The sequence below is a fragment of the Eptesicus fuscus genome, chromosome 13 (assembly GCF_027574615.1).
Source record: "Eptesicus fuscus isolate TK198812 chromosome 13, DD_ASM_mEF_20220401, whole genome shotgun sequence".
NCBI lineage: Eukaryota > Metazoa > Chordata > Mammalia > Chiroptera > Vespertilionidae > Eptesicus > Eptesicus fuscus.
The window spans coordinates 4,559,062-4,584,370 of record NC_072485.1 but is presented as its reverse complement, the minus strand read 5'-3'; positions in this window follow the sequence as shown (position 1 = coordinate 4,584,370).

The window sequence follows — 25,309 nt, the reverse complement described above, 5'->3', positions numbered from 1 at the left end:
GGCTCGTGGGTGTTATTCCCAGCAGCTACCTCCCTAAGAGGGCACTGCCTGCCCGGGGAGAGGGAATCACCTTAGTGCGCTCATTTCTATTTCAGAGCCAGGACAAGAGTCCAAAGCAGCTCAGGTTCTAGGCCATCTACTACCATCCATAGTGTCTAGATTGCTTTGGTTTTAAGTTATGAAAGGAAAACATACTTGTTTAAAAAAAGTATTTAAATCGTACAGAAGGGTTTAAAGTGAGAAGTAACAGTGCCCAAGCCCACTCTCTCATTCCTGGTCCTGCTCACAAGGACCCCGGGAGGAATGTCCCATGGCTGCACAAGCACGCATGGTCATGCCAATGTCCCTCAAATAAAAATGCTTTGGCTCTGTATTTCGACTTTATTTTTTCATTTATCTCTTATAATTTTATTGTTCTTTACAGTTTACAAAGTGCTTTCACTCTGCCATTAAGCCGTCAGGGGACGTGGAATAGGTGTTACTGCACTAGTGATCAGATTCAGGGAGGTTAGGTCAGCTGCCTACATACTGTTAGGCATCCGCTTATTATGGAGCCAGAACTCAAACCTGGGTGTTCTGTATTCAAACCCAGTGCTCCCGCCACAATGACCACAGCAGCAAGTTCACAACAATGATGGCAAACATTCCCATGGCCCTTACCGAGTGCCCCTGACTTCTGTGTGCACTGGAAGCACCATCTCATCCAGTCTCCGCAGCCATCGGAGAGGCACTGCCCTTACCCTCTCCGCTCGCAGACGAGGAAGCAGTCACAGAGCACTTGGGTAGCTTGCTTGGGGCCACGCCACTAGAAACCAGTGGTGCTGGGGTTCAAATCCCAGAGTTTGCCCAGAATCTGTATTCTTCACTTCTGCCCTACACTCTCACTTACGCTGTGCCAGGCACTGCTAGATGCTCTTTACATATGATAGCTCATTTAATCCTCATGCCAACACTGTATCAAGTACTGCTAACAACATTGGGCCACTGGACATCTTCACCAGTGTTCCAGACTCAGAAATAAGGCATCTCCCAGAAGCTTGGGATCACTTCTAGGGCGACATGGCCTATCTGGATACTGAATCAATCAATCTGTGGCCCAAAAGGAACACCCAAGTAAATCTTAGCTCGGGATGCTCATAATCATATCATCTATCATCAAATGCTCACTCCCTCCCATCCAGGTGCGTGCTAAAGGCTTGCCATACACCTGCTTCATCTTTATAACAATCTGTGGTGGATGGCTTATAATCCTCGTACTGCAGATGGAGAACCCAAGGCTCAGAGAGGTTAATAACTTCCCTAAGGCCACACAGTAAGTGGGAGAGCCGAGACTGGACTCAGGCCCACCTGATCCTACAGTGTGACTGTTTCTGCCCAGCCTGTGTCTTGTTTTCCAGGGGGATGGGACCGCCCAGCTGAGTGCCTGGGGAGAAGCTGCCGGTCTGCAGTCAGGGCCGCTTCTTTTCCAGAAGAAGAGTGGCTCCTGATCCCAAGGCTCCTGGAAAATCTTGCCCTTTGAACCCTTACGGCATTTGAGATGCATCTCTTGACACTGCGTCTGCCCTGTATTACAGTCAGTTGAGTCCTTGGCGTCTGCCCTACTAGACTGTAGGCCCTGCAGACACCCAAAAGCATGTTGTCAAGAGTGTGCACATATAGGTGCCCTGCAGGACACGCTGACTGGAATGGTCAGGGTCAGACTTTTCTGGCAGGAGCTCTGTGTGTGAAACATTCTTCATGAGCTGCTGCCTTTGAGGCTCCATCCCTGACTACCCTTCCTCCTCGCGGTCTGTGCTGGAGAAGAGAGACCATGCCAGCTCTCGCTCTGGTGCTCCGGATCGCAGGCTCACCTGGTTCCCACCATGCCAACTGCCAGCACCTGGGCCTCCACTGCAGATGGTCACGAGGTTGCAGTGAGGAGGTCCTGAGGTCCTGCTAAGAGTTCGTGGGTTCAGGCCAAGGAAGCGGCTGTGACTTTGGGTTCCCATCACTGATTTTGTCACCTACGAAGTGGGGATAATTACAGTACTAAACTTACAGGGCCGCTCAAGTGAAACAACGCCGGTGAAGTGCTCAGGGCCAAAGGGGATGAGCTCTGCTGATCAAGACAGCCCTTCCGAATGCAGAGCCTGCAAGTTGACGAATGGCTCTACTTGTGTGCAAATCAAGGAACAAAAATGTGAGTGCACATGTCTCTCTCTCAAAGACTGTGTGTGAGGCAAAGGCCTGGTCCAACTTTCCACTGGTTTTACCGGGGAAGAGGAGGGTAAGCTGGGCCTGATCCCACCCAGGCATGTGTGATGTCAGACCCCATGCTCTGCAGCTGTGGGGGAGGGGGCTGTCCCACTAACTCAGGGGGCTCCCCTCCGCTGCCTGCCCTCTAGATAGGGAGCCTTCCTGATCACTCCTCCCCACCCCAGCCCCTGGCAGCCACCATTCTACTTGTTGTCTCTGAGTTGGACTACTCTTAGTACCTCAAACAAGTAGAATGGTGGTTGCCAGGGGCTGGGGTGGGGAGGAGTGATCAGGAAGGCTCCCTAGAGGGCAGGCAGCGGAGGGGAGCCCCCTGAGGTAGTGGGATAAGAAAGAGAAGAGGATAAGAGAGAGAAATCCTAGCTCCAGCGTCACCTCCTCCGTGAAGCCCCTCTCACCGTGCTGGCACGCCAGCCTGGAATGCCCCTTCCGAGTCCCCAGCGTTGCCTCCGTTCCCCCGGACTGAGGGATCGGGTTCTTTATCTTCAAGGTCTCTGCCAACTCTCAGACTGCAAGCTTCTTGATTCACTACTAATTCATTCCTTCGACACAATTTAAGGAGCATCTATTTGTGCTAAACAGTGTTCTGTTTACTGCGATCAAAATGCTCGGACCCCTTGCCTGCTTGACTCTTGCTTTCTAATGGGGCAGAAGGGAACACATATGCTGGATGAGGACGTTACAGAAAAGCTGAAGTCGTACGTTCTATGGAGAACTGGAAAGCTGGGTGAGGGGGATGGTGGAATCTGGGAGAAAGGTCTGACAGTTTAAGTAGGGAGGTGCTCTTGGGGCCAAGGGGGTGGAGAAGTGGGTCTGGGAAAGTCAGACAACATATTACCGGACATGGCAAAGGAAGAGCAAGGAGTACCCGGCCCTAGCGCACTGCAAGAGAGAGCAGAATGTGAAGTGTAAGCCCTCTAGCTGCGGTCCATCTCCCCTCTCCCGGACCCGTGTGCCTGCCCCCCTGTCCCCAGTCCCCCTGTGTCCTGTCCTGGCCAAGGTTGCCTCGCCTGGGAATAGAGGGCGCTGAGGACGTTTCTTTTTAAATGGAACCATTTAAATGTTATCAATCACTCTGTTGGGTAGAAGCAAAGCCCCCGAGCTGTGGTTGGGAGGAAGGACTGAGGAGCGTCTTCACCGGAAGAGAGAGGCAGGTGACAACGGTGGCCAGGGCTGAGGAAGCAAGAAGGGCAGGTGACAGCTGCTCCCACTAGTGCCTGGTGGAGGGAAGAGCACTGGACGGGGAGTCGGAACCCTGCTTTGGCCATGACCCTGCCAGCAGCATGCTGTGAAACCCTGCTTGAGGAATTCCACTCTAGACCCGTCTCCTCTTCTCTAGAATTTGGGGGTGTTGACCTTGGAGATATGTAATGTTCTCCAAGACCAACAGGGCTATGTCCACGTTTCCATAGTCTATCAACTCCTAGAAGGGTCAGCCAGCTTCACTTTGAATCCTCAGCATCTGTATCACAGCGACCATGTTCGACAGATGAACGGAGGGCTTGGGCTTAGGGAAGGGGCTTCCCTGCGATCTGGAGCCTCTGTCAGGTGGCCCTTTATTAGACCACCCTCAGCACCAGCCTGTGCTCCTCTGGCCTCAGATAACCTGCTCCACGGAGGGGTCCACTGGACCCCTTCAGCCTGGGACCTTCTCTCAAGGTGGAGTTGATGGGAGAAATCAGTGTGTGCTTTCCATTAACTTCTCTTGGGTGGGTAGGGAGAGGGGATGTGGGCACTGGTCGGATGGGTGATAGGCCCGGGTCAGCCTCTCCCTGCGAGAGGCCCTCTTCGGCCCGTTTGCCTCTGCTTCTCCTTACTCCTCGCCTCCAGAGGCCTCCGGCCCTCAGTCCTGGGAGTCCCCAGCCTTACTTACTCTGGGCTCCCCTGGAGGCCGCTGCCCTAATGAAGGGAACCTGTGTTCCCGCATGCGAGGCCCGCAGCGCCCTGCTATTGATCTGCAGATGGGAATTCTGAAGCAGCATAGGTGCTCCGCGGCGGGCTCTGGAGGACCGGCCTTGACTGCCAAAGAGTCCGGGTGAAGTGCAGCGGCTGTCAGCTCGGCACGGTGCTTGGGGATGGGACCGCTGGGCCCCCTCCTCCCTAGCTGTGGCGGCAGAGAGGGTGAAGAACCAGCTGAGGGGTCTCACTCCTTGTCCGACTGGTTGACCCAGTGGGGAAGGGGGGGGGCGTCAGAGAGTGGGCCTTCACTCGGGACCTGCCAGTGTCTCCTCCCATCAAGGCGCTGAGGCCGGCTGGTGACTTGGAAGGGACATTGCAGGCTGGTGTGCCAAGGGCCGTCCTTCCCGCGGGAAAACCGCTCCGTACGAGGGTGACCTCCAAGCCCCAGCTCTTGACTTAAAAAAATAAGGAGTGTAAAGAAGATAGCAAAGCCCCGTTTCAGCACCGATTTTGTGTCCTCAGTCCCACGCGGAGAAATCCCTCGAGCCCCACCGGCCCCCGGAAAGGCTGGAGACACGGTGGGGAGAGGCTGGGCCCGGAGCCGTAGTGACAGCCTGCGAGGCCTCTGGGGAACCCTTCGCATCCTCTGAGTCTAGGTTAGCTCCTTCGAAAATGGGAATTCCAACAGAACAGGGGAGGTGAGAGAATGAAGTGAGAAAGCAGATGCGAAAATGCTTTATAAACGCTACAGCACGAAGGTAAGTTAGCGTCTCAGTTTTGTTCACTTTTAGCAGCTGCCAATAAGTAGCATTTCAAATCGAGATGTAGAGTACAAACAAGGTTTCTCTCCCTCCACCAGCAGCCACCGTCATCTCTGTCCAAAAAGCCATGAGCGCTCAGAGGGTTTGACTCCCTCCCCAGCCCTCCCAACGCCAGCCCATTCTCGTCCCCACCCCTTCCAGCTCTCACCGAATTCACCGGAATATGCATCTTGCTATCTTCTGCCACTGCTCTCCTCCATTCCTTCCCCATCCCGACCTAACCTTTCCCTTCTCTCTGTGGCCCCACATGGGCCGCCCTGAACCCCCTCTTTGCTGCCTTTATCCACACAAACGCTTTCTGTATATTCTTCCAGGCTTTGGCCAGAGAGATCTGTGTCAGCCTCAAGAGATGCTCCTGAGAGTTCTTCAAGCCAATGGGAGGGGGAAAGGATCGTATATATTTTTGGTTACAGAGATAATCAGATAATTGTGCAATTAGCAGTAATTTTATCGCTCCTTCAATTTCCTTTTAACAAGAGCCCCCTATAAAAGAATAAGCGGACTTTCTTCTCCCCGCCTCCCGCCCCCGCCCACCTTGTTGTTGTTTTGCCTGGAGTGTCTGTCCCAGGAATTTGGTCCCACACCCATGTGCATCCCCCGAAGGGTGGGGAGATGTGGAGCAGGGCTCCCGGGGAAGGAAACCTGCCCAGCGGGCGGCTCTCCGCAGCTCCCTGCACAGATGGCGGAGACCTGGAGCGCATGAGGCTGCTCTGGTCTCCAGGGACTGACTGGCTCCTGCTTCTAATGGCGACTCCCCAGACTGCCACCAACTGGCGCCGGGCCCTGGGGAGGGGCACTCGGAAAAGACAGCAGAGGCTGGGAGGGTGCAGCTGGGCTCACTGGGACTTCGTGACCTGGAGGGAGGCCTCCTGTTCCCCGCAGCAACTGGGGTGCAGGAGACCACGCTCGGGCTCCCTGGGCCCAGGGTCAGAGCTGGGCACCGCTCATGCCCCCACCCCTGCCACCTGGGCTGTGGCACCAATGGGGCAAACAACCCCAAGGCCTTGGGCAAATTCTCGCGATTTCCTCTCCCTCCCAACCCCCACGGGTGGCAAAGTCCGATTTGATTTGCCAGTTGTGCAGGCAAGGCTGGGTGACCTGCGCCCAGCAGTCTGGGGCTTTGCAAGGTAAGCACACCAGCACAGCGCCTGGCGCCTGCCCGCCCCGACCGCGGCTGGGTGTCCGGATCTGCAAAAATGTGTGTGTGTGTGTGTGTGTGTGTGTGTGTGTGCGTGTGTGTGTGTGTTGTGTGTGTTGGGGTGGAGGGGGGAGGCGGGGGCTGCGCCTCACCAAGTGGGGTGAGTCCCACTCCGCGCCGCTGAGACAGCCACGCTGCCCTAATGGGACTGGGTGGGAGGGGAAACTGGTGGAGACGTGAGCGACTTGTGGCAGGAGAAGGGCCACCACGCCATGTCCCTGGGGCAGAGGGCCTTAGGGGACATGGGATCCTCCTGTCCCTTTCCTCCGGTGGAGAGGCGTCTCGTTGATGAGCCTTGTCATCATCCTTCAAGTATAATTTTTTTAAATTGCAAAAATCTTACAGAGCTATTAACCTCAAAAGAGTTTAACATATGGCAGACCGAGTCTCCCTCTTACCCTAATTATAAGGCTCGCAGTAATGGGGCTGTCTTTTAAGTTACAGCTGCTGCGCTTTTGGCTTTCGCTAACATTACATCCTATTAAAGAGCTACATTAAATGCATGCAAATTGCCTGAGCGACCAGGCTCTCCCGACCAATGAGGGGACCGGCTGCAGCCCAGGCTGCGCTACTGAGGGTCAGACTCACCCCGCTGCGAGCGCCATATGATCTATCAATCAAACTCCTCTCATTAATTAACGAATTCATTAAATATCTTTATATATGAAGGCCCGGCCAGGCGGAACATTGTGTTGACAGGGATGGCCCGTCAGCACTTAGCTCTGCGCACTCCCTTCCCCGCCCGCACAAATAGCCTGATGACTAAGAGGTCGGCTTCCCGGGGTCTGCAGGGAACAGAAGCTGCCACCGTCTGTGCCCATCTCTGGGGGCGCCCTCCTTGGGTCTCTAGTGCATAACCCCACTCCCTCCCCAACCCCTTCTGGCTCCTCCTTGTAAGATCATAAGGAGCTGCATGTGGTCTGGGGCCTGGGTTCCTGGTAGCCGTAAGGGGCAGGCACTGGACTGGACCTGGCTCCTCTGGTAACCCCGGTGACTAGCACAGGGCCTGACACGTGGCAGATGCTCTAAACATTTGGGATTTAGGAAGACAAGCTCTCTATATGGCAGTGCTGGCCTCCCTCCAGTGACCTCAGCACCAAGGAGGCCTTCCTTTGCAATGCTCTCCTGGAAAACTGGTCACTCCAAGGAGACCAGCACAGCCAGTGTGCAGAGGGTGCCCTGGTACGTGGCCAGAGAAGGAGGGTTGGAGGAGAAAGAGCAGGAGAAGGAGGAGGGATGCCGCAGTGATAGTTCTGGGGGAGGACAGGGATGGGGAGAAAGGAACCTTTTTTTTAAAAGAGATTTTAATATATATATTTTTTATTTGTTTCAGCGGGGAAGGGAGAGGGAGAGATAGAAACATCAATGATGAAAGAGAATCATTGATTGGTTGCCTCCTACACGTCCCCCACTGGGGATTGAGCCCACAGCCCGGGCATGTGCCCTTGACCGGAATCGAACCTGGGACCCTTCAGTCTGCAGGCCAGTGCTCTATCCACTGAGCAAAACAAGGCAGGACAAGAAAGGAACTTTTGAAATTCAGAGTCAGTAGACAACGTAGCCATAAGACACAGACACTGAAGCAAACTCTTGCAAGAGGAATGATGCTGTTTCATTTTATAAATAAAGGAGAAATGTGTTAGAATGGAGGGCGGGCTTCCTCAGTTGTTTATATGCATGCATTTATTGTCTGTACTTCCACACATACATCTAAAAAGTGGGGGAAAGGTTTGTAGTTGTTCATATGGGAAATAACACAATAAATAAGAATGTAAGAGTGGACTCTGTTTCATGTACTCACAACTGTAAACCTACTTTTGCCCAACCCTATATATATATTTGCTTAGCAACCATGATATAATCACTCCTTTCTTACATTATCTCATTTAATGTTGATATCAACTTTGCCCGGTGGTTATTTTTACTTCTAGGCTATAGAAGAAGCAGAGGCTCAGGAAGAGTCAGTAACTTACCCAAGGTCAAGTGGCAGAGCCGGAATTCAGACTTGCTGGATCCAGGACTAGATGTAAACAATGATGAGAGAGATCAGCGATGTGCTGCTCTGCTCTGTCACCTGCTGTTCCCCTTTGTTCACAGGATTGTCTCCCCTTGTTTTGCAGCAGCCACTGTCACTGTCCGCTCTGCTGGGCTGGGGGTCTTTGCTCTGTTTGGGGAGATGGAGATCACAGCACACCCCGGATCAAGGCTGCGGCTCTTGACTGTGCTTAGAATGGCTGGGAGTGGTTTCCATATAGAGCACCTCTGGCCAACACAGCCAGCTGCCTCAAAGCCGTGTGTCTGCAGGGACCTGGGCCTGGAGCGACCGGGTACCAGGAATGGGGGTGGAACGGGCACCTCCAAGCCAGCTCCTGAAGAGTATTCCTGACCCGGGAGGGCAGCACAGTGAGGGCCACAGGCCAAAATAAAGAGGGTTTAGGCGGTGTTAGCTGTAGTGCCTGTCCCTCAGCTTATGCACGTTTCCAGTCCATCCAGAGGAAGTGAGGTGTGCAGGCCACTGCCAACGCCTCGGAATTCCTGGGAAACACACGCCCAGGTCCTCTTATCCCCCCTTTCTCCCTGCTGCTCTCCATCTCACTCACTCTCTTGCCCTTCTGAGGCATGGGTTAATGGACTTCGGCTGTTGGCACCTGTGATGTCGGGCACCAACCTCACCATGGGCCTCTATAGCTTCCTCTGGCCACCTCGGTTCCCAAGAATAGCTGTGGAATGGGGCGTGCTGTGCTAATGGGGGTTAATGGTAACCTCGGAATCAATTTTCCCTCCCAGAAGAAAATTCTCCCGGCTTAGGCTGCACAGACTATAATAGTGAAAATGGCTCTAGATTTGAAAAATTGGCACGTTGTAGTCCAACAAGGCAATTTTTGAATTGTTCCATGCAGCCGCGCACCTCAGGATGCTCTGCGGCTAGCGTCCCACAGCGACAGGATGGAGAGCACTTTGAGCCCAAAGCAGGTCTGAGGTGGCTGTTTCTTCTCCCACTCCAGCCTGAATTTGTTTGTTTGTTCACCTGCTCCCAATCCTTGGAACTTTGGCCTCTACCTTAGCATCTGCCAGAGCTATTGGGCAAGGAGAGAGTGTTCTGGATTCCTGCAGAACTTCAATCCTGAGGGCAAAGGGCCAGGGGAAGAGGGTTTTCTGAAGGCCATAGGCCTAGGTCACGGGCGGAAGGCACGACTGGGAGAGCTCAGGACTACCGCTCCCAGCCGGCTTTTCCTGGCCATTGTCAATGCTGGGCCTTTCTTAATGAGAAACCAGAAGAGGGCATGTTCATGGTCATTGTTCAAGACACCCGATTTTGATGGGCTGTGTTTTCTCTATTATAAAAGGCAAATGATGTTACCTTGTTTTTGTAAGCATCGAAGTGCAAAGCAAGGAAGGCATCTTAGTATGATATGTGCTTCAAGCAACACACTACAGAACGGGAGAACTGCAAGGCAGTTTACCAGTTACTTAGCAAATGTCCTCACTGTACAGATGGGGAAATGGAGGTTGCTCAAAGTCGCACATCTGGTTGGTGGGGAAGAACGTGCTGCTACTCTACTGAGCTCCAGGCGTGTTGGATAATGATCTGAAGGGCCTGTGGTTTGATCACTCTGTTCCCTGAGGCCACAGCTCTCTTTTTCCAGCTCATCCCCCTTCCATCTGCTGACTCAAGATTGGGACCCGGTGACGTGCTCAAATAGAACACGGAGCAAGTGCTAGCCTAGGGCGTGGCCTGCTAACTGGACTCCCTGCTGCCCACCTTGCTCCCCTCTAATCCATTTCCTTCAATACATGCTGTGACCTCTACCATGCCCATGGACCATCTCATTCCTTTACTTCTCGGATACAGTACCGGCTCCTCTCCTCCTCTCTGTGACTTACATGTGATTCATCATATGACTTGTGTCTCTTTCTCCAGCCTCACGTCTCATCACCATTTGCCTTCCTCCTTGCACACCTTATTTTCCCTCATTATCCCAGTCTTCCTGCTAAGCTGATATCGTCTTCATTTCCTCAAATGCATCTTGCCCTTGTTCACCTTGGCATTCCTCAGCTGCCTTTGCACATTCAGTTATAAATTCTCCTAGAAGTCTCTCTACCCCAACCTGTCCCCCTCATTCCCACCTCCCTTCACCTGGAGAGCTCCCACTCATCCTCCCTTTTCAGCTGAGACAGGTTCTCTTCTCTGAGCCCCACAGTCTGGGTTAGGGGAGCCTCCTGTGGCCCCCTGTGGCCCCTTCTACTTCCCTATGCTATCCCTACCACTGTGCCTTGCAATTGCCTATTGACTAATTTGGGTCTTCCGTTGGAATGTCAGCTCCAGGTGGCAGGGTCACATTATGTTGCCTGTTTTACACACAACGCCCTGAAGACTGCCTGGCTCATGACAAGCACTCCATGAGGAGCTGAATGATGTATCAGCGTGCTGCTCCCGATACAACAGGTAAAGCAGCCGATATTTAGAGAGTGCCTTCATTGCCAGCCAGTGTGTTCGGCGCTTGATGTGGGTCATCTAATGTACAGCAGCTCTTGTATGACCTGAATGAGCCAGGACAAGGGTTCTCATGCTGGCTCTGCAGCCCGCCGACTGTGTGACTTTCAACAATTACCATGGTTTCCTCATCTTTAGAAGGAAAGGGAGGCAGGCCGAACTTAATTTCTTCGTTCTTTTTCCTAGGCAAAGAGGAAGTCAAGAGTCAGCCCACGTGGGCCTGGGAAATCAGCCCTCAGACCTGAGAGAGGCAGCAGACTCGAGGGTCAACTTTCTAGTCTGGGAGCAGGAGGAGAGGGTATGGCGAGAGGCTGGGAAGGGCAGCGGGTTGCTGTCCCATGCTGCGGCGGAGCTTCAGAAGAGAGGAGCCGCTGCTGGCGGAGTCATTAATGCGGGTCCCCTTGCCGTCACCTCGCATTGTCTGATTTAAGTGGAAGAGCGTGTTTGGTGGATTTTGCCTTCTATAGAAATCCCCCCAAGAGTGAAGTGCTGCATTCAGCCCACAGAGCACAGGCCTTTGTGCGCTGATGGCTGGGCCTGGCCGAGCGTGTTTGGAGTTGGTTATCAAAGAGCCGATAAATTAGAGCGCAGGGCTGGAGAGAGAGGAAGAGGGGTCTTTTCATGAGCAGGGCTGAGCACTTAGGCAGCTGACTTGGGGCTGGGAAGCCCCAAGACTGGCATCCTTGCCTTTTGGCCATGGCACTGGAACAAGCATGCCTGGTCAGATCACAGCCCAAACTCTGCGATCTGACCAGGCCCTGGGGGCAGGAGGAGGGGTGGCAAATGATGCTCAGAACAGAATGGTCTCCAGTGCCTGGAGGAGGCTGCTGGGAAGTTGGGAACGCAGCTGCTACCCTCCTCGTCCCACTCCCTCTTGCAGCTGGTTTTGGTAGTTTTACAGCCTTAACCCCACCCTTGGGATTTATTGAAACCATGCTCTGATGGTGTTGAAGGCTTGGAGGGCCTCTTTTGTCTTGTGAATGCTATTCAGGGGCTTGGACCTTTCTCTTTATTGACCCAACCCCCACCTGCCTCCCTCCAGTCCCCAACACACACCTACCAGCTGGTTCTCAGGACAGCTTTATGAGTGCTCTGACCAGGCGGGTCCTGGGCACTTGCCCTTCTCCATGGACTTGGCTTCTGATGTCCAGAGTCAGAGGCCAAGCTGGGAACGGCTGCCAGCTGAGCCACGGGCAGGGCTGCTTAAATAAGAAGTTGTGCCGAATGCCTGGGTTTTTCCTGTAAGAACACCTCCCTTACTCAGAGGGCCTGCTACCCCTCATGTCCCTGGGCCCCTCATTGACAGCTTCTTACCTGTGGGATCTGGATCAACAAGGTCATTCCTCCAGGAACCACCATCTGCCTTTCGTTTGCCCGTTAGTGACGAAGCCTTAACAACATCCTGAGAGCATATCATTTTCCATCTGGAAGGAACCTGAGACACCAAGCTGGAGACCTGTTATTAAAACCTGTTTGGAGTTGCAGATTCTCTAAAGAGTTGTCTGAAAGTTATGACCCCTCACCCAGCAAAGCAAACATATCCTCATACACACAAAATGTACCTGCTATTTCCAGGAGCTCACGCCCTTCAAATCTATGTGCACATCTCACCCTGACTGCACATCTGAATCACCTGAGAGCTTCTATAACATTCCAGAGACCTGCCTGGCTGGCGTGACGCAGTGCATGAGCATTGACCTATGAACCGGGAGGTCACAGTTCGATTCCCGGTCAGGGCACATACCTGGTTTGCAGGCTCAATCCCCAGTAGGGGGCATGCAGGAGGCAACCTATCATTGATTCCCTCTCATCATTGATAGTTCTATCTCTCTCTCCCTCTCCTTTCTTCTCTGAAATCAATAAAAATATATTTGGGGGAGAAAAAAAAAAGATTCCAGAGGCCTGGGCCTTACACACAAAGTCTCTGATTTAATGTGTTTATGCTGGGTCTGGTCATGGGTGCTTTTTTCTAAACCACTCTAGGAGAGTCTAATGTAACCAGGATTGAGAATCCTTGCTCCAGGGCCTCTTAGACAACCCTCTCCAAGATTAAGAACCCCAGAACGACAGCCAATGTCCAAACAGAGAGGCTTATGGGAAGGCACACGCAGGGGCTGTCGCAGGAATGGGATAGACGCCATGAGCAGATTTGTCCTTTTGCCCACTGTGTTTTAGATCCATTCCTTCTTGTGTCACCCCTGGAGGGGTGCCTCCTTGGTGTTGACTTAAAAGAACTGAAGCTCACCACAGCGGGGAGGGAGCCTGGTGGCCGTCATGTGCGTCTGTCATTTCAAGGAGCTCAATAAAAATGCAGTTTCACTGTCCCAGCAACGCAACTTCTGCACAGAGGTCTTATGTTGCAAACCAGATTTCTCTTTCCATCTGGTCACCCCCGGGGAAATTGTGTATTTGAAATTCAAACAATATTTGGGCAAAGAGAATTTCTCATTATATGTGGTGGGGAAGGCCAACGAGAGAAAAGCACCGAGAAGTGATTGAGTGACATTTCTATTTGCTAGTTTGACTTTTCTGCCCGTGGCCCGCGTGCTTTGGGGCTGCCAGAGTACTCCAGCTCCCAGGTGAGGGCCGGGAATGCCAGACCCACACAAGCATCCAGAGGAGGAAGTGGGAGTGGGCGGGAAGCAGGTCAAAGACTCAATGTAACCTCAAGCTGACGTCATGGCAGCATCGAGTGTAAGGCAGGGAACAAACTCTGTGTTTTGCACAAGTTCTCTCTAGAGAGCAGATTGCTCGAGTTCTAGACTCTCAAGGTTGATCGGAAGGCAGGAATCATTGGGATCTACCTTCTTTGGAAGGTGAGTCCCGCTACAGCATCCTGACACTAGTCAAGCATTGAAATTGAATCACACATTGACTGAGCACCAGCACTAAGCAAGGGGTGTCGGGGAGTTCAGAGACTGACAGGAAATACCTGTCTAAGTAACGGACAGTTTCCTGGGGGCCTGAACAGGGGCCCTGGTACATGCTGTGAAGGCAGGAAGCTGAGGGGAAGAGAGGTAACCTTGACTACGTCCAGGAGGAGCCAGGCACTCTCCCCAAAGCGATTCTTTTAATCACCATAACAACTCTTGAGAACTTGTACTATTATCATCACCCCCTTCACAGACAGGGAAACCAAGGCTCAGAGAGGCGAGCTTGTTTCTCAAGGTGGCGGAGCCAATGACGAGTGTGAGCATGGGGCCCCGCATGCTCCAGGCCAGGGCAGTTGCCACTCTGGCAGGTGCTCTCCTAAGAGGAGTTAGGAGTTAGGGGCTGAGGAGTTAGGATCGTGGTGGGATAGGTAGTGAGAAGCTCCTAGAAGCTTTTTAAAGAGGCAGTGAAGTGTGATCCTTGCTACTCTGGACTTCGGAAGAAGAGTGGAGATCTGAATCCTGCTCTGTAATTTCCCAGCAGATTATGTAAACTCCGTGTGCCTCAGTTCCCTCATGTCTCAGGTGGGAATGATAAATAGTACTTACCTCATGGAGTCCCTGTAAGGGTCAGGTCAGTAATGAATGTGGAGTGCGTAGAGGAATGCCTGGCACATGGTAAGCTCTTCCTAAATGTTGGGTGTGAGTTTTCCCCTTTGGGGATTTAATTCTGATAATGGTGTATGTAGCAGGGCGTGAAGAGGGGAGACGAAAGGTATGGGTGTTAGTTATGAGGCTGTTGTAATAGTCTGGGCAAGAGAGTCTGAGGGCTTCGCCTGGAGTGGTACCTATGGCCTGGTGAGGGGTGAGGAACATGGGAGGTGGAATCGTGTTGTTGGCTCTGATTGGTGGTGGGGTGCGGTCAGGAGTCCACCAAGATCACTCTCACTGAGGGAAGAGAGGTGTCAGTCACAGAACTCAGGGCACGGTGAGAAGTTTGGTCTAAACCTGTGTTAAACCAGAGAAGCAACCACAGAGCTGAAAAAGGAGGGGAGGGCAGTCCGGCTTTGCCCCAGCTGCATTCTACGTGGCTGCTCTGTTTCTTGGCATGCCCTGGGGCTGGGAACCCGCTTCCAGGCTGTTCCTGTGCTCCTACCTCCGCGGAGCCCCTCCCAAGCCCCCACATGCCCTCTGCAGCTGCTGCCCCGGTGGCAGGGCACAGGAGCCTGGGTGCCTTCCACACGGGCCATGTGTGCTGCTGCTGCTTGGGTGGCTGGGTGGGAGGCATGAGTGGGCAGAGTGCCCAGGCTGTGCGGACGAAGAGGAGGAGGGGGTTTTCCGGGGGAGGGTGGTAGGGAGAGTAGAAGGCGTGCTGTGCCTTGGAGGAGAAAACCGATGAGTGACTAGCTCTGGGGCTTTGAAGGGCTTCCTGCTGCCACAGAATCCCTTGATGCGGGCCCAGTGCCCTTCTGAACCCCCAGGCCCGTCTGATGGTGTGCACCTGACATTGTGAGGGTGGGGTACATGGAGGGAGGCCGGAGGGCCGCTGATGAGTAGGGGCACTTAGAATGGAGCCCCAGCCCTCCCTCTTCTCTTTGATCTCACCCTGCCTGTTGGCCACATCGCTGTTGCTGCCACCATTGCCATGGATTCAGAGGGTTCCTTGTTACATGTCAGGGATTCAGACAAAAGAAGGCCTGAACTGAAATGGGGGGGGTGTCTTCTGACAAGGGCACCAGCCTGCTGCCCCCCTGCCCCTCCCCTGTGCCTGCCTCTCCAGAACCGTCTGCGGGCAGGTTGCAGCATGTGGGGCTGGGCCAGGCTGGGCCTGGCGGGGGCCTGTGGGCAGACAGCACCAATTACCCAGGAAGATTCCACTTAACCTCTCCCATTTGAAGACCTCGCCCGACCTCTGCGGCTTCGCTGGCCTTGGCCAGAGCACCGGCGGCTGCCCAGGGCCTGCCAAGCCTGGCCTCGGAAGGTCTGGTGCCTCTGGTTCCAGGGCCCAGCCTCCTGCCCTCAGCTCTCAGCTGCCTGCTCGGGCCCTTGGCCAGTGGCCTGCGTCTCTCCCTGCAGACCTCACTGATCACTTGGTGGAGGCACGGCAAGAGGCTGCCCCTTCTCGCAGGTTCCCTGGGCAGAGGGTCTCCTGCCCCTCTGAGTCACATGGTCCTGCTCCTTAGTCGCCTGACCGGGGACAGGGTAGCTACCATCTGAGCTCTGATATCAGATGCGGGTTGAGCCTGGATGGGCACACTGCTGTGTGACCTGGCCCGTTAATGTAACTTCTTTAAGCTCCAGTTTCACCAGCTGTAATATGAGAATAATATACAGGGGTGGGCAAAAGGAGGTTTACAGTTGTTCTTATGGAAAAATATATAATACAGAGTAAATACTAATACAGGAATTAACTCTGGCTCATGTATGCACAACTGTGAGCCTACTGTGGCCCACCCTGTACATCTCAGGATTACTGTGAAGAGCAAAGACCACAGTGGGTGTAAGGACCCGAAGGGTCAGGTCCTGGCTAAATGCCTAACATTTCTCCCTTCCTCTTTGCCTCGCCCCTCCCCCTCCGGATCCTCCTAGCCCTCTTCCTTCTTGCCTCCTATTTTTCTTTTGGATCCTCACTTACCAGGAAGCTTGCTGTTTGACTCCTCTCTGCTATAGGAACCTGAATTGGGAGAAAACCTAGCTTCTAGGCTTACCTACCAATTCTCTTCAGACAAATTTAGTCCACGACGCTGGTATATATCCCGAAATCAGGGTGCATTTCCAACTGGTTAACACACAGGCCCAGGACCTTGGGTTGGTTTATGTTGTAAGGACATTGGCTTCTCCTGTTTAATCACCAAAGGTCGTATTTCCCTGACATTTCCTCTCTGTGCATCCTCAACAGCCCAGTCACCTCCCCAGTGTTCCCCGTTGGTCCCATGGGGCTGCGAGCTCTGCGAGTATGATGCAGAGTGGGATTCAGCTTTAGACACGTGCCCGGCGGGTGGAAGGTCATTCAGTCACTCCTTCACTCAATACTTATTGAGAGCTTACTATGTGCCTGGGAGCTGAGGGCTCAGGACACAGCTCAACCCTCAACAAGTGAGCATCTGACGGGGAGGTGGGTCAGTAAACAGATAAGGATGATGCCAGGTACTAACCGCTCTGACAGGAGAACAACGCAGCTGAAGAAGAGGGGCTGGAGGGGCCTCTGAGACTAAACAGGAAGACACATTCTGGTAGAAGCTGGGAACGTGGAACCTAAACCGTTCCTCTGACTTTTGAGGGAGGACTGGTACCCAGTGATGGAAGCAATTGACTGCTTAGTGAGGTTCCATCCAGCCACCGGTGATCTTGCCAATGCAGACTCTTCCTGCCACCCATTCCCAAGGCCCTCTGTCCAAGGGCCCTGTCCCTGATGGCTCCCTGGCCCAGCCCTGGGGGCCACGGCTCTTCCTGCGCGCATCTCCGGTGTGGGGCGCACCCCACCCAGCTGCCCTGCTTGGAGGAGGTTGGTGAGGTGGGCTGAGCAGATGTGAGTAGCGCCTGCACCCAGCACTGTACTAATTGTGCTAGACAGAGCTGCTCAAATGCCACCAGACAGAGTATTACTCAAATTAAAATGAGGCCTTAAATGTCATTATTTGTGTCATTATTAATAGCCCCTAATTGTGTTCTCTAATCATCATGAAATTATGTTAGTATTAATATTCACGTCAAAGCTGCCCAGGGAACTTGGAAGATTTTAAAAAAAGTATACCATATGTCAGTTCCCATGAATGTGAAGCCAGTGCCGGTGTAGTTGGGGCTGCAGATGAGCCCGTGGCCCCCAGGGCTGGGCCAGGGAGCCCCTGCTTGCAGAGATCCTCTTAACTCCTGCTCCCCAGCGCCCACCCTGGACCCACCACCGGGCGAGACCCTCCCAGGCACTAGTAGAACCAGTTCTCACAGACACTGTGCCAGCTGCTCTGGCTGGCGAGGGGTCGGATCTGTTCAGACTGGCAAGTGCCCTGTGGCTGGGGCCCACACTCCTCCCCTGCCCTGGAGGGGGTGACCTATGTGCCTAAACACCACAATTAAGACCGGGAGCTACACCTGTCCTCGCTCCCCGCATGGACTCCGCGGGGGGCACTTGGGTCTGCCACAGCCACGCAGGCGTCAAAGCTGCCCTTCGCGGCTCAGGGAAGTGGTGCAAAAGGAATAGTTTGAGTCTCCAGAGAAATTTATTGCAGAATATAAGACAGAAAGAACTTCCAAAAAATGTCCATAGAGACTCAGAATTTAAAAGTAGGTACAGCCATAAAATATGGATACAGGCGACTCTACCTCTGTCCTCCAGGGATCTTCATACTGTGAGGAGTAAAACGGTGCCATTCACGCCACCACATTCTATGGACAACCTGTACTCTGCCCTGTGCTGATCTTGTCGGGGCTTTCGGGGGACACTGAGTCCCAGGATTAGGATGGGGGCTCTCTTATCAGAGGCATCTGGCGTGTGAGCCTCAGTTAGGGGTCAGCGGGCCTGGGCCTCTCACGTCACATGCTCCTCTAGCGGTGTCCCCCTCAAGTAGACACCGGGTGTAAGAGGCGAGGTGGTGACAAGGAGGCGATGTTGCAGATTAGTGTTTCCCTCCCTGTGGGGGGTGGGCGGCGCCCTGGGGCCTGGAGGCAGTGCCTCCTGCTGACATCACTGGCTGGCTCCTCACCATCCCTGCTCCGTGTTCTCCAGGCGGCTCCATGCTCAGTCATCCACGAATGCAGTCCATGTGACCACAATGTGTCAGACGAATCTGGGGCAACTGCCTCACTCTCTTCCCAGAGCCCTTGGAATTCTCTGGAACTGAGAATATTCAAATGCTTTTCTTGGTGAAACAGCCGGCTTCCAACCCCCCAAATATTATGACTTGAGTTAAATATAACCCAGAGCATGAACATAACGGCACAGCAGAGGGATTGGGGAAGCCATGGAATGAGCAGCTCTCACACAGTCACGGGTCTGTCCCCCGGGGGGCAGGATGTTCACAGACCCGCAGCCACACACACAGAAAGCCCTCAAAACACGCAGAGGCCCTCCTGCCGTCTGGGCAGGTGAGTGGCTCCTGGAGCCTGGGCGGGCCTTCAGTCCGCTGGCTGCTGCACAGATTCTCTCCCTGGTCAGGTGTGGCGTGCCTTCAAGGCCGAGGAGGGACCTCTGAGCCGAGGTGTGGACGCGGACTTGCTCCTTCCCCGGACGTGAAGGGGTCGGGGGAGCGGGGCTCAGCTCTGACAGCCTGCTGCTGCTATCTTTAAGCCGGAGGGCAAACAACATGTGCTCCTTGGTCGCTGGCCTGCCTTTCAGCATAATCAGATGGAGAAGCTTGATCTCCGCCGGAGGGTGGGCAGGTGTGCTGTGGGACCGTGGGCCTGCTTCTCCATCCTGGGGGGCGTGGGGATGGGGGGTTCTCTTCTCACAGTATACACAAGTGTGTGGGGGTAAACTCAGGGGGTAACAGATAAGCAAAGGGCTTCTGAAAGTCAGATTCTCTGAATTCCAACCCCAATGATTACAGTAATCGGCCTAGGGTTGGATTTGAACCGGTGACCCAGAATAGAATAGTTGAATAGGCCCCTCAGAGCCATTCTACCACTGGGTTACCCAGCAACGTGGCCGTGTGGCTGCTCTTCTCTCCTCTGCTTTGGACCAAACAGCAAATAGTTCAGGTCGGTCTAAAAGGGCAGAGATATTGGCATTGTCTTGGTAGAGTGAATGGATACCTCATTGGTGTAGGAAGACGGATAGGGTTTGCAATATGCTCTACTTCAACTGCCTCCTTCGATCCTCGTGATCTAAGTAGGGAAGGTGGAATCACCCCCACTCGAGTCTCAGCACAGGTACAGGCCAAAGGCTAGAGGGCTCACAAGTGACAGAAATGCAGCTGAACCAAGCTTCTGGTTGCTGGTGCTACGTCGGAATAGCCCCCTTCCATCAGGGATACCGCTCTTCATCCCTCCAATGCCCCCTCGAGGCATCTTGGGAGTTCTGGGGCAATCAAGGGGCTAGCTAGAGCGTGGCTTCTATAAAGACAGCAGCCATGATGTATTAAGCTCGCTGCCCTGCTCCAAATCGGGGTTTATCCCAGCCATATCTCAGGGGTACATGAGAGGAAGCCCAGAGGTCTGTGTGGGGAGGTGGGGATGAAGATGGTGAGAAAGATTTTACCCCGTCAGGGCCTTTGCTTTGTTCCCCATGGCTGCTTCCCTAGAGACTTGTCAGCGGAAAGACCCCTTTCCTCCCGGACCTGACAACACAACCACAGAGCACACCCTGTGTGCTTCCCCTCATCTCCCAGCCCTTTGCCCAGATCAGCAAATCCCGAGACGCTGTGTCTGAGAGGCGAGGGCTTGGGTGGAGGAAGAGGGCTTCCATCCCTCGCTGCTGGGGTGAGGGTTTGGGGAAGAGACGGAGCCTTGCGCAGACGCTGACGGAGGACACAACTGGGGCTGCTTACCTGCCTCCTGCTAAGGAAGACAGACCTAAGGCTGCTCTGGGGGACTCACAGGTAGCACACAATGTTTCCCCCTCTCCCACCCTGACGCCCATTGTCCAGCTTCCCACTTCTGTGCCCCCTAATCCTCCTCCACCCCCATCTTCCGCTCTACAAAGCCCCAGCTAGAATTTGATAAAGCTGACTGGCTGCTTAATGTGCTACAGGTGTTGTTGCTAGGCAACCACCCCACTCTGCAGCTTAGACTCTGTCAGCCCAGATCGAGCCCCTGGTAGCACTTAACCGGTCACTGCTTAATGCAAGCGCTAATTACCCAGGCCCACCAACAGCACATTTGTTGGCCCTGACCAAGGATCAGGAGGGTGGACTCTCGGCACCTTCAGTCCTTCACCCGCACTTCTCACCACCGAGCCCAGGCCAGGCCTCTGCCTGCGCGCTGTTCCGCTTCCAGCCCCATGGCTGACACAGACTTGGTGTTGGCCGCCTGACGCCCCGGCTGCGTTCTCCGGGAGTCAGCCAGAAGCTCCGCTGCTCTCTGGTCTCCAGGAAAGAGGCTGCAGAGGTTGTTCTGCATTTTAAACGACTTGCAGGTTAACACCTTTGCCTGAAAACATTGTGCTTCTGAGTGAAATTCATTTCTCTGATGTTCGGACGCGGTTGAGCTGGGGATGAGCACAGAGTTGAGGTTCCGAGGTTTTCACGCTCCTGCTCTGGGGCTTCGCTCCCCCGGGTGGAAGGACTCCAGCCTATAGCTGGACCAGGAATTACCGGAAGCTACAGACATACACGGACAGACACTTCCATCAGAACGTGGGTGGAATTCTAGTGGAACTTGAGCTGTCCTCTCCTTTCGCAGACGGACACACTGCCCAGCTCCAGGCAGGGCCTCAGCAACTATTGGCAAAGGTACAAACACAATTCTATTTTCTAAACCACAGAGTCGGGTTGACCAGGACTAGAAAGACCATTAAGGGCCCCGAGCAAACTCCCCATTTCTTCATCCCGCCTTTTGCTCAGGAGCCCAAATCTGCCGGCAAACCAGATTATAGAAAATTCCCAGGTGGCACGGAATCTCTTTTCTGCTAGCCCTGATTGTGAGGGGCAGGTCTAGGCCTGCTGGGCCATGGGAGTGGAGAGTTCTACCCGTCCCCCCAAAACAGCTTCTCTTCAGCAGGCTGGCCACCTCCCTATGAGGCCTGAACGCTGAGGGGTCCTACCACTCCCTTTTCTAGCTGGGAAAATCAGTTAACCCTTCCCCTGCTGGCAGTCTGCTAAGTATTTAGGGGTACAGGAGCAGAGAAAACTTACTTCTTTTGAACATTTGTGTTCATTATTTACATAAGAGCAAATATTTCAACCCCAGAGCCCCACTGCCAAGCATGTATCATGCGCCCTGCGAGTGGAATATGTCAGGCTTATGTACATATGCCCAGCTAACCTTCACGTGGCTTTAGCATGTGGCTGTACAACTCTGTCTATCCTAGATGTGGAACTGAGGTGCTGGGAGTTGAAATAACTGGCTCGGTTTGCATGGCCAGTAAGCAGCACGACCGGCATGGTAACCCACCGTCTCCCGGAATATTTGAAGAGCAGGGTGGAGTGGGGGGAGTAAGCAACTTCCTGAGGTCCCATGCCAGGAGGAGGTGGGCAGAGATTTGAATTCTCATTGGTCTGACTTGAAAGGCCTTTTTCTGTGTTGTCGTCAATATCACAGCATTTTGAAGTTATTCCTCCAGTTTCTCATTGGATGGTGCCTCCGTAGTGGCAAAAAGTCCATGTGTCCAGCATGGAGGAAAGTGGGTTCTAGGAGCAGCATAGCTGCCCCTGAAGAGGCTGCTTCCTGAAGTGAGGGCTCCTGTCTATCTCCTCTCCATTTCCTCAGAAGGACCACATTGGAGAGGGAGGGAGGAAGGGAGGGAGGGAGGAAGAAAGAGAAAGAGGAGGAGGAGGAGGTGGAGGAGGGGGAGGAGGAGAGAAAGGAGGGAAAGAGGGACAGAAAGAGACTCAGATAGAGGAAAACAAAGAGATAGAAAGACACAGAGAAAGAGAGAGAGAGAGAAGGGAGGAAGGGAGGGAGAGAGAGAAACACACACTCATGCACGCCTGCAGATCCCTGTTCCTGCAGTTCCTGTCCCACGGCCCCCAGCTTCCCTCCTGCATCTTGAGTCAGTAATGCCCTGGCTTTGGGCTAAGCCACTGTTGCCAGCTGGTGGCATTAAGAGTTGGGAGCGCCAGTTCAGTCACAAGTGACAGGTTTGGGAACATCGTCGTGGCCCTGGCTCCTTCCCAGTAGACCCAATGGGTCATGGAAAGCCCCAGTTGGGGAATTAAATGGGGGCAAAAAGAGACAGCTTATTATGGGTTGGTGTGGGGAAGGGAGTGGCAAAGGGCTCACCCTGTGAGGTTTAACACTTTCATGCAAGTGGTTTCCCCATAAAGTATTAATAATGTTCCTATAATTGATACTTCAGGGCAATAACCTCTGACAAAATGGCCCTGATTAGCAGATAATTGAGTGTGTTGGATTGTGTCCTGAGAGAGAGGAACGCCAGGCAAGGCCCATTAGCCCATCATAATGACCCCTTTTGTCAGGTATTAGTGTCATTACAGCCTGCTCTCTGAAATCAGGCTCTTTATTTAACTCTTTTCCCTAATTATATGGATCATTTTACAAATCAAAGCAAATGTTTGCATACAGCCTTGGCACGTAATGGAGTGAGGTGCCTGCGGAGCAGGCCAGAGATTTCTGAGTGCCGAGTCCCTGGCAAGGAGGACTCACGTAGTCACCGGGAGTTGTCCAGAGGAGATGGGCCATTGTCCCCAGGAGGGCCTGGCGCACCCTGTCAGGGCTCACATGGGGGTCATCTGGATAGGGCTACCTTGCCAAGAGAACTTGTAGGCCATACACAGGTCACCACCTATTCATCTGAAGCCACCTTGGACCAACATCCGGCCGCCTGGACTCAGAGTAGCTGGGTCTTTGACACAAAGAGCACTTAGATGGCACAGGTCAGCACCTGAGTAAGGCCGCAGGGCACCCAGAAGACATGCAGCACTGGAGTTAATGATCTGGGTTTTGCCCAGAGCCGACTCACATCCCTGTCAGGCAGCAGGAGCCTCTGGGAGTGGCTGGGCAGGACATGTAGGGGCAAATTCTCCGGATCCGGGGAAACGTGGCCATAGTGGTCACGTGTCCGTACTCAGAGCTGGCGGCGAGGTATGCAGCAGTGCTTCTGGAACTCCAGGGACTGAGAGCATGATCAGCCCCCAGGCCACACACGCGGAAATTGACACAACAGGGAGCTCAAGGGACAGAACGTCACTTCTGACCTGTTCTCCCTGGTGCCTTCTCCCTCATTAAAAAATATAGATAGTTTCCCATTTATTTGAATCCAGTTACTGCCTGACACCTTTCCCACCCTCCCAGCTCAGTACAAAGCGTTTTATCCCAGGGCAGGTGCAGTGTGGGTGAATCCGAAAGAGGTCTCAGTCTCCAGCATGACTTGCTTAGAGATGAGGGACTGAGAGCTTGTTGAAGGTATATTTTTATACACACCAGAGACGAAGCTCAAAGGGTATCATCTGTTGCAGGACAGGCCCAGAGGTTGCTGAGCAGGGGATAATTTATGTATTTGGCAAAGATGGGCGAATTTTCCGAGGAGAGTTAGGACCTTCTGTGTGTCTTGAGGTGGGTGTCTGGACCATGTCTCCTCTCCTGCCCCACTTCTGCAGAGCGACTGCTCCCCGAGTTTGCTTCCCCTGGTTTTAATCACAGCCGACCGAGCTTGCGCTCCCAGGATTTGCACTGGGCCTGGGGAACCGCCAGGCATTGGCCTTGAGGGGAGAGAAACTGCCAACGTGCAGAGAAACTGTTGGGGGTTTTGCCGAGGAAGCAGAATCTTGGTGGGAGAGTGTGACATTCTCCTCTCAGAAATAATACCTTTCATTTAAGGTAGGAGAGGAGGTTTGACATCCCGTGGAAATAGGATTTTCAGCCCTGTTCTGCTTGGGGCTGAGTCTTTGTGCAGGGCCTGGTCACAGAAGCTGTGAACAAAGCCCCTCAGCTGCAGGGGTGTGGTCTGAGGCTCCTGCAGGACGCCTCTGAGAGTGGGGCTGGACCTGGAGAGTCTACCTTCTGGCTGCAGCTCCCCTGAGGTCCAGTTTTGCTTGAACCCCAAGGAATGCTGCTTTTAGGGAACAAAGGATATTTTTGTATACTTCACCAACCAGAATACTAAGAATAAACTGACATTAGGTATGTTTAGACAAATAAATTAACAAATACCCTATATTAGGGCAATTTCTAAGTAGAAACTTAGAATTCTATGTCTGTTCAATCAATAGAAATGACTTAAACATTATATTGGCTAGACCAGTGATGGCGAACCTATGACACACGTGTCAGCACTGACACGCGTAGCCATTTCTGATGACACGCGGCCACTGAGGCGGCCGCATGCCGAGGATGAAACATTTGCGAAATAATGTTTATTCCTCAAAGTGACACATCACCCGAGTTATGCTCAGTTTTTTGGTGAAGTTTGACACACCAAGCTCAAAAGGTTGCCCATCACTGGCCTAGACCCTGCAGTAGGCTCTGGGTGGAGACTTAGATGAGCGGGACATGGGACCTACTGGTAAGCAGCCCCCGGCCTCCTGTGTGTGGTGGTCTGGGGTCGGGGGTATACACTAAATCAATCCATTCTATTGATGCTGTGATGGAAGTGTAGGCTGTGTGTTATAGGAATGCATGGGGGAAAGAACTAAACTCCCTCTGGCCGGCAGAGAAGAGAAAGCTTTCCCAAAGCTGTAATTCTTACGCTGAGATTGAAGAGTTTGTCAGATACAGGAATGAAATAAAGCACCATAACAACAAAGAACAGCTACAATTTATTAGGAATTCTAGTAAATAATCATAATACCTAATTTTATGGAGCACTTACTATATGCCATAACACTGTACATCACTTACCTCATTTGATCCTCACAGCAACCCTGTAAGTTAGCTATTATTGATACACCCCACCCCCTTTTCATGGTTGAGGAAATGAAGGCGTCGAGGGAATTGATAGAGATTAAATACTCTGCTGGGCCATTCATGCCTTAAGTGTTGGAATCCAGATTTGAATCCAAACTTTGGAGGACAGACCACAAGCTCTTTTTCATGCCCTGTTCTGACTTCTCAGGCAATGCACAAATGGACATTGCATGTACATTTAATTGTCACAACAGCCCAGTGAGGCAGGGCCCTTTATCCTCATTTTCCAATTAGAAAATTGGGAGTCTGAGATGGT